The sequence below is a fragment of the Eurosta solidaginis genome, chromosome 2 (assembly GCF_040869045.1).
Source record: "Eurosta solidaginis isolate ZX-2024a chromosome 2, ASM4086904v1, whole genome shotgun sequence".
Taxonomy (NCBI): domain Eukaryota; kingdom Metazoa; phylum Arthropoda; class Insecta; order Diptera; family Tephritidae; genus Eurosta; species Eurosta solidaginis.
In genome coordinates, this window is record NC_090320.1 from 150588716 (window position 1) to 150598438 (window position 9723).

At 39.8% G+C, this 9723-nt stretch overlaps 1 pseudogene; it reads left to right on the forward strand.

The window, feature by feature from the left end:
- Window positions 1-5055: 5055 nt before the first annotated feature.
- LOC137241685 (GPI mannosyltransferase 3-like) lies at window positions 5056-6275 on the forward strand (annotated as a pseudogene).
- The last annotated feature ends 3448 nt before the right edge of the window (window positions 6276-9723 follow it).

The window sequence follows — 9723 nt, forward strand, 5'->3', positions numbered from 1 at the left end:
AAATTCTATGCTTGTGAATTTTGTATGAAGAAAATTCAATAAAAAATAACTTATTGTAATGAGACAAGATTTTAAACGCACACCTCCATTGTGAATTCATACAAGTGGTGAATTTTTGATAAAACGTTCACGATAGTGAACAGCTTCGATCACCTGTTCAATCGCTGTTCGATTACTTAAATCATTAGCTAACAGTGGTTTTCAAACATTTTGTAGACAACTATATTGCTTTATTTACATAATTTAAAAATACTGGTTACTCAAATTTAATCCATAAACTTGATTTTAGAAATGAGTATTAATATGTAGTCTGATTTTCTGTATACAAATTTAAAGGAAAAGCTGATTTGAAACAAATGTGCAATTCATGGCACTTCAATTTAATAACGGCGAACACAAGAAAAAGATACCTTTCTTCCATTCTCTGGCCCTTCGCGACAGCCGTTCTTCCTGTCAGCTATGATTTGACACGTAGGTATGGCAATGGAGGGATAGAAAGATTTTTCACTTGTACGAATTCACAATGCACACCTCTTGTGACTGTGTACAACAGAAATTCAATAAAATAAAAGAGGATAAAAAGTGTAAAAATTCGTGTCTTTACCGAACATTTTGAAGTTAGGCCTTCGTTGTGCCCGAGAGTACCCAACCGAAGATGGTACTCTGAGCTAACAAAGGGCCAAACGTGGTAAGCAGAATCCCTGGTAATATTATCTCCGCATATACATCTGTTCCTAGGATGAGGCGGATCGGCGCGGATGCATGGAACTGCGGATCCGCCAGACGGAGATGTGCGTACGGGGCTGCGATAGCGCTGTCGATGCTGGTCGTGGGTATCATGCGCCGAAAATTGGATAAGACTGCAGCATGGCTGGAAGAGACCCAGTCTCCGTTCGAGCATCTGACGCATATAACGATATGGAGTCGTCAATCCGCTCACGGGGTGATTCCAGCTCCTCCTCAACTTGTACACTCCATGGCTTGGAGCGGGCTTCGTGGAGTAGCTGTTCCTCTTCATCAATCGAGGAGATGTGAAGCATCGTGTGATGTTTTTCGCCGCATTTTTTACATCGGCCTTGGCTTGGGCACGCGTTAGAGCGGTGGTCTAGAGCCAAGCAATTTCCACAGCAGCTCCCGCGGATCGCTAAGTAAAGACGCTCCTCGGGTTTTTTGGCCCGAAAGATGGGGAACAAGCGTACGGGATGTTGCTTAAAACAAGCGCGGCATTCCGACGTATAACGCATGACGTTCTTGGCAGCGTTTCGTTGCATAGCGGCAAAGCGACCCATTTTCCTGAAAGAAATGCAATATGTTTTACTGGGTCGAGTCATTCTCGAAAATGTGGGGGTGAGTGGTCCCTAATTGTATTATTGGGATTTGGGAAATTTTATTAGCGCGCGCATAGGGGGAAACATCTGTCGCCGCATAAAAAAAATATTCATATGTGGCGCGCATTATGTGCATGGCCTCTTTCCCCGCACGTTATGTGCCTGGGTCTTTAGTGCCTTATTTCGTTTATTTTGTGTCACCCGGTAGCGTTTTAGTTAGCCACGGGCACACTAATGCTACAGAAAAATTAGCATTTACGATTTTCGGTTCGCACATTCTGGTACCGAACCGGGTAGAAAGTGTATAGCGTGGGTTCCTTTGAGTTGATGTTATTTGTGTTGTTGGTGCTAAAAACCAACAACTTCCCTGCCCGCCACAAACAAAATGTTTGGACAGCAAATTGTATGCTATGTAAAGAAAAAATAAAAAATCTTCGTTTTGGACGAAGAGAAAAATTTGTAGAATGAATCATTTTTTTTTTTTTTGTATTGCCCTTCGCTTATTTCTTCAACTTTTCCCAAAGTACGCTTGTAGTCCTGTTTTATTGATGGCATTTAGCAAACGACACGGTTCCCGAAGGGTATTTGGCTCCGGTACCGATTTTTCCGGAAACGGGTTTTTGGGTACCCGTTTGCATCTTTTTATGCATCCCTAATATAATGTGCATTTAAACCTCGGCATATGTATGTACATACGTTGGTATAAGTATATGGACAGTCAGTGCACGGACTTTGCCGCATTGGTAGATTTGCCAAACTTTTTGACCCATTTTCCTTTCCTGCTACTCCTACCACCGAACCCAAAAAATCTAAAACCATTTCAATATCTTCGCATTAAAACCAAATATTGTAATCATTTGGTATTGAATTGTCGCGCACACCCCAATAACGTTAAGGGGTGATGCTGACCAAACCAATCACATTTTGAAACATTTGTGAACAGACTTCAAAGACAAGAAATAAATTTGGTTATTAAATGAATGTAGTGAATGCGCACGCATATATTGTCCTGCTCTATTTTCATCAGTTTGTGTGCACAATTCTGAACGAAAATAAAGTTTAAAGTAAGAGAACATGTCGGTGGTTTTATGGCAGTATTTTTGGCCCATTGGAAAAATCTACCACTACCAACATTTTCATTATTTAAAGTCCTCGCCCTGGTATAAGCATACCAGCGGCAAAGGCAAAAACGAAAAAATACTCGCGAACATTCATACATACATATGTATATAACGTAAATTCCACGGAATTGAAGCAAACGGTAGATTGATTCATTCTTTTCATTTTTACGCGTGGTTGGACAATGATGGTGATCAATGGCTAAACATGGTAAGTAAATTTTAATATTGATGATTTGATTTATAATTAACCATGTATGATATTAGTTTATATTATTAATTTTTCTTTCATTTTTCAGGAAATTGTTACTGGAACAAGACTTGTTATGTCTTTGTCAATCCCAACGGAAGGAAAATCGACAATTGTCCCAAATGTAGAACCTGCGTTTAAAACGTTCCTTAGTGCACGCTTATGTAGCGCATCTCGGACATACATTTCCGACTGTGATGAAAACTACAATTATTTGGAGCCACTCCATTATATATTCAAGGGAAATGGCAGGTACATATGCGAATATAGTCCCAAGTATGCGTTGCGCTCCTGCACATATCCGCTAATGCACGGAGTACCCGGATGGGTATATCAGAAATGATTTAGTCCAAGCCCGATACGTATATTTTATATGATCCGATGTATTTTATGATTTGGTTGTCCAGTTATGGTACGTTTTATGTATAAATCAATTTGCCAGGAATTTGGTATACATATAGGTAGCTTTTGGTATCAAATTCGCTGTGGGGTTTGTTGTTATTTTTAGTTACTTCATGATCAAAGTTTATTATAAAAAGGAGTCGCAGCGAATAATCTCTTTCGAGCAATAATCGATTTATATACGTAAATACAGTACTATTCACAGGCAGCAAGTTAATGCCTAATAAATATCACTGCCTCTTTAAATTGAAATGAATCTGCTATTCGTAGTTTTGTTAATTTTTGCGGTGAGGATTTTATCAGGGGGCTTACTCTGTATTGCGATGCGAAAATAAATTGCGATGCGAAAGGTAATTGGAACTCTGTAGCGCTATCGCATCGCTAACAATGTCGCTTTTTTATTTTTCGCTAATTTTTTTCTCGAGTATGCATCACTGACCAAACTCAAAGAAAGAGAACAAAAGAAACAAGGCGATTACAATTTCGGCAAACGATTAATTTTTGTTGAACAAATTAAAAAAAGGATTCTGTAGCATTATGGAACGATTTAAATGAAGAAAGGATTGATTTAAATGAAGAAATCCTCCCAGTTCAGAAATTGAACTGGAAGAAGTGAACGTGATAAATACAGAAAATGTGGAAAATCATAGAATGGGAAATATTGCTAGTTGTATCAGAGAACAAATAAAAAATGACATGATTTCCAATAGAAATGCTTTATAAAAAAGTGGTTTCGATTTAATTGTTATTTATTTATGTATTTTAAGTCAACTAGGATTACAAATTGTTGCTTTTGTGTTTGTTTTGTTTTTTGAGTTGTCCTATATATTTTTAAATGAATATAAAGATATCAATTTATAAAATCATCAATTAATACTTACATATTTGAACAATGCGAATGCCTTTACTTGTAGCAAGAAAAATGCGAAAATGAATGCTGTTTGACATTCGCTTTCGCTTTACAGAGTGCCGGCAATGCGAAAAGGGAGAAAAATTGCGAATGGGCAAAATGTGAATGCGAAAGTCAAAATATACATGCGAATGTCGAGATACAGAGTACCGATTTTGCGATTTCGAGTATTTTTTCTTTCGCATCGCAATACAGAGTAGGCCCCCTGTATTCATTGTACGAACATACTATGTACCCGACTAATACTGGCAGAGTTTGGAAGTTGCACACAAGCTAACGTTTGGCTACGGCTACTTGACATCGGAATGGAGACAAGGAATTCGAAGTTATATCCATTAATTATTGCAGTGTTTTATAACAAGTGTCGGCAAAAATGTTGTGTGGATGTATTAGTGAGAGCGTTTTGATCGCACGAACCAATTGATTCACTGATCATTCGCTTGTTAGACTGCAACGGCTAAGCACACAATAAATAATAAATTATTGATGCGCACAATGGCAAGCGAATATTTTATGCTGCTTGATAGGAATTTCATAAAGACCTGCTTTTTGATCAATTTTTATAAAGGTAGTCCTTAAAATGTTTTTATTATCTTTTACTTACTACTTTAAATTCCACTTGCATATACAAATAGATCCCTATAATTTTCCTAATAAATACATACGTTTTTTACTATTACTATTAATATTTACGAATTTAAGACTGGCACCTGATTGTTCTAGAAATAAATGGGCAACAAACCTATATATACACTAAAAAATTAAGAATTTTGATGAAAATTCGCCAAATTTCGAGAATTTTTAGTATTATTTTCAAATAAAATTTACAGTCTCTATTAGATCCTGTTGCATTTTTTCATATTAAATTAGTTAAATTAATTCATATTAATAAAATGTATTTACGTAAATACGTGCATATATTTTTCACTGCGCAACTAGCGATACCAACACTCGATGTTGACACGCCAATTGCTCATTGCAGACTGAACCATTCACTAAACAAAGAGCGCAGGCTATCTGTGTGAGTTGCTCACCATCTTAAGATGTATGAAACGCCGATATCTGTTTTATAAAGCACTCGCTTTACTGAATTTGGATAATGTGCAGTTATTGATAATATTACCGCGCATGTTGCAAGCCACATTAACAACATATTCCGACCATAGATTTTTTGTGTGATCTGGCAAAAAGAAATGGGCACTCTTTCTTATACTTGTACCGTGGTTTTGGTTCTATACAGGCTCGCGTACTTTATCGAACACCCTTGAAACATCTTTGAATACAATTGCCTTGGGTTCTTTCCTTGGGTTGGAGAGGGCTCAACTTATTTATGGTTTGCAGCTGTTTGTTGTTTTTTGAGGCCAACAGCGGCAGTTATTTGGATACCATTATGTATTTATCATTTACGTAAAAGTCGTTTGCCTGCAAGTGAACTTATTTTCAAACAGATTTTATTAATTGGATTCTTAGTTGGCGGAATTGGTGTATGTATTGATTCATACTTATATGGTAGATTAATAGTTACACCATACGAGTTCTTCAAATACAACATTCTACATAATATTGGTAGTTTTTATGGCTCCCATCCATGGCATTGGTACTTCACAGTTGGGTTACCAACCGTTTTAGGAATCAATACGTTACCGTTTATTTTCGCTATAATTAACACCGTGGGTTCTAAGAGAGATAATCCTGTACGCAAACAATTACTGATCGTGATTTTGCTGTCATTAGTTGTACTAAGCACTATAGAGCACAAAGAGTTTCACTTCGTAACATCGCTGTTACCTTTAAGTCTTTACATTACCGCAGATACATTAGCACGTTGGAGTTATAACGCTTCCAAGTCATTCCTTTGGTTTACTTCTCTAGTAATATTCTTTGGTAATATAACGCCCGCATGGTATTTAAGTACAGTTCATCAGAGAGGACCACTAGATGTAATGAATCATATAACAGATTGCCCGAGATTACCGTGATGAAAAGGAACATCGCGCTAGTATACATTTTAATGCCTTGTCATTCAACACCGTATTACAGCCACGTTCATGAAAATGTGACAATGCGCTTCCTCACATGCGAGTTTAATTTACAAAACGTACCCGATTATGTTGATGAGGTCGATCAGTTTTATAAGTCGCCAGTACATTGGTTGCGCTCACACATTCCTTCACATCCACGCTCTGTAATGCCCCCGCATATTGTACTGTTTGAACCTTTGGTTCCAGTAATAAATGAATTTTTTAATTAATTATAAAGTTATATAAAAAAAGGCTTTTCCATCCATTTATATATTTTTTTTGAACATGGGGTTGGGTTTTAATTCAAAAATTATGAATGACTTCTGCATTTGTATGATGTCATTCCTACTGCTCCTTCCGGAAATAATTTCAAATGAAAATAATCTGTAGATAGAAGACAGTGACCACCCGGCTTACGCCGGTTCCTCTTCGTATTTCAAGCACCAAATAGGTGTACAAAGGAGTTTACGTTACTTCCTTTATGATGCGTTTTAGGGGAAAAAATATTGTCTCTATTCGTAACATTACCAACGTGCTTTTCTGTGAATGTTTTTTGACTAATTTAAAATAAAATTGCTGTGCTAAAACGTAAGCTTTGAAGGCAGGTGTTACTAAATAATTTAGTTGTGCAGATAATTTGTAAATATTTACTATTGCTCAATATTTTCTCGACTAGGCAAATTTCGAACTATTTCCCTAAACGTTTGTTCAGAAGAGAGAATTACTCGTTGATTTAGTTCATTTGTAATAATCTGCTTCTGCTACTTTGTGAGGATTATTAGAGCATTATTTATCATAAGGAGTACCATGAAATAATTACTTTTGCAATGATGGAACGGCGAATTCATTTGACACTAAGAAGCCCTTGGAGTGTTTATACCTCTTATACCGCTGCTGTCTTAATTATGCATTCTACATTGATGATAAACTAAAGAGAGTTTCCATTCCTCTTAAAAGGTTTTTTTGTTTTTAAAGAATTTTTTTTCCTGATTATTTTGACAAATTCGTGTTGGCCTCGTGCTTTTGGCCGGGTGCATATGTTCCGTGGCATACCCTGAGTCTGCGTTAGGGTTCTGGTGTCCTCGCTCAGGGTGAGTGAGTGAAGTGGGGTTTAGTTTTGAAAATTAAAAACAAGTGTTTGGTGGCAGATGGAGATCTGCACTGAGGGTGGTTGATTGGCCTTGTTTCGGTGAACGAGCGCTGGGTTTTGAAATTTTGAAAATTTAAAAAGATTATGGGCCGAGTGCCTTTGTTTTCTGTGGCAGACCGAGGGCCTGCGCAAAGGCTTTTCTGGTATACTCGTTATGGAATAACGAGTGAGTGGGATGGTTTGGGATATTTCGAAAGTAGGGAGGAACGGAGGGATTGTTAGGAGGAGCTCTTGGTCCTCTCGCAATCTATCTCCTCCGTGGGAAGAAGGATCAGTTTGACCAAAGGTCGTCGGACTTGACCCTTCTCGGTAAAGAGGTCGACCACACGTACTCGGTTATCTTCGCCGGGGTGTACGTTGACGACTCTACCTAACCTCCATTCGTTGGGAGATAAGTTGTCCTCTTTGAGGACAACGAGATCTCCCACTTGTATATTTTGTTTGGGGTGTTTCCACTTCACACGCTTTTGAAGTTCGGATAAATATTCGGTTTTCCATCGCCGGCAGAAGGCTTGATGGAGGGCCTTGAGCTTCTGCCATCTATTTAGCATGGAGGCAGGGCTTTCGTTTGCATCCGGTTCTGCCGGCGCCAGAAGATGGTTGCCCGTGAGGAAATGTCCTGGGGTTAGTGGCTCCAGGTCCGTTGGGTCATGGGACGCCGGGCTGAGAGGTCGTGAATTTAGACATGCCTCGATCCGGCACAAAAGGGTTTGGAACTCCTCCATGGTATATTTATGGAGAGAAGCGACCTTTTTGAAGTGGCTTTTGAAGCTCTTCACTCCCGCTTCCCACAGGCCGCCCATATGTGGAGCGCCGGCGGGAATAAAAGGCCAAGTTAATGCTTGATGGCTATACCTGGAGACTGTTTTGTCTCGGCTTTCGGCCAGAAAGGCTTTAAATTCGGATCGTAAAGATCTTGATGCTCCGACAAAGTTTGTACCATTGTCGGAGTAGATGTTTTTCGGACATCCTCTTCTCGCGATTAAACGCCAGAAGGCTGCCAGAAAGCATGGGGTGCTGAGGTCACTAGTGGCCTCTAAGTGAATGGCCTTAGTGGCGAAACAGGCAAAAAGGCATACGTAGCCTTTTGACAGTCGAAATCCTCTACCGCGGTAGCTTTTGATGTCGAAAGGCCCCGCAAACTCTACCCCGGTATTGGTGAACGCGCGGGTAAAAGTAGTCCGTTCGCAGGGAAGGGTACCCATAAGTTGGGAATGTGCCTGCTTCCGGTGAATAATGCAGGTTTTGCAATTGTGGATGACGGCTCTGATCATGGTCTTGACATTCGGTATCCAGTATTGGGTTCGGATAAGACGGAGCATGAGCTGGTTCTCGACATGAAGGGAGTCATAATGAGCCATCATAACTGTAAGGCGAGACAGCCTACAATTGTAAGGCAAGATGATCGGATGCGCCTCGTTGTATGACATGTCTTTTGAAGCCCCCAGACGCCCCCCTGTTCTAATAATATCATCTTTGTCGATATATGGGTTGAGTGACAGTATTTCACTCTTTCGATCGATAGGTTCCCTATTTTTCAATTTTAAATATTCTGTCCCGTAAAATTGTTTCTGGCAGACTCGTATTAATGCTTGAGTCGTTGCCTTAATCCCATCGGCTGAGATTATACACGACCTTTCGTGGAACATTGCTTTAGTTTTTGGGTAATTTCGTTTATAAAATCTCCTAACATAGGATAGAACCTTTAAAGCTCTGGGTAAATTTGAAAAACCGTCGAGAATATCTACCTGATCTACCCTTGTCGTGGCATGTGTTTGTGCCCTCTTCTCCTCAACGGACGTTTTGTATTCGGTCTCTTGTGCTGGCCAGTGGGAATTGTCTTCTTACAGCCAAGAATCCCTGCCACCACAACGAATTGTTGACCAACTCTGATGCAAGTAGTCCTCTGCTTCCTAGATCCGCTGGATTAGATTCCTCCAGTCCTTGCTACCGACCATATCGATGATCTTAGTTATTCGGTGTGCGACGAAGGTTGACCAGGGACAGGGCGGCTTTCTTATCCATGCGAGTACGATGGTTGAATCCGTCCAGAGGTGAGCTTTTGCTGGCCCCAAATGAATGTTTCGGAATATTGATTCCATGATTTCTGCGAGCAGCACGGCGCCGCAAAGTTCTAAACGTGGTAGTGGGATGGTTTTCACTGGGGCTACTCGGGTTTTGGCTAGCAAGAGATCTGTGAAAATTTTATCGTCCCTTTTTACGCGCTTGTAGATTGCTGCTGCATATGCCTTTTCCGATGCATCGCAAAAACCATGTATTTCGATGTCGTCCTCGGGCGTAAAATTTACCCATCGCGGTATCCTAATGTTATCTATTTCGTTATAGTGTTGGGTGAAATTTTCCCACCGTTCTAAGATAGTTGGGGAGACAGGTTCGTCCCACCCAGTGCCCTCTAACCAGATATGCTGCATTAGTATTTTTGCCACTATGACCATTGGTGCAAGCCAGCCTAAAGGGTCGAAAAGTTTGGCTATAGGGGATAGGATTGCGCGTTTGGTGGTGTTCTCGCCATTCCCTAAAACT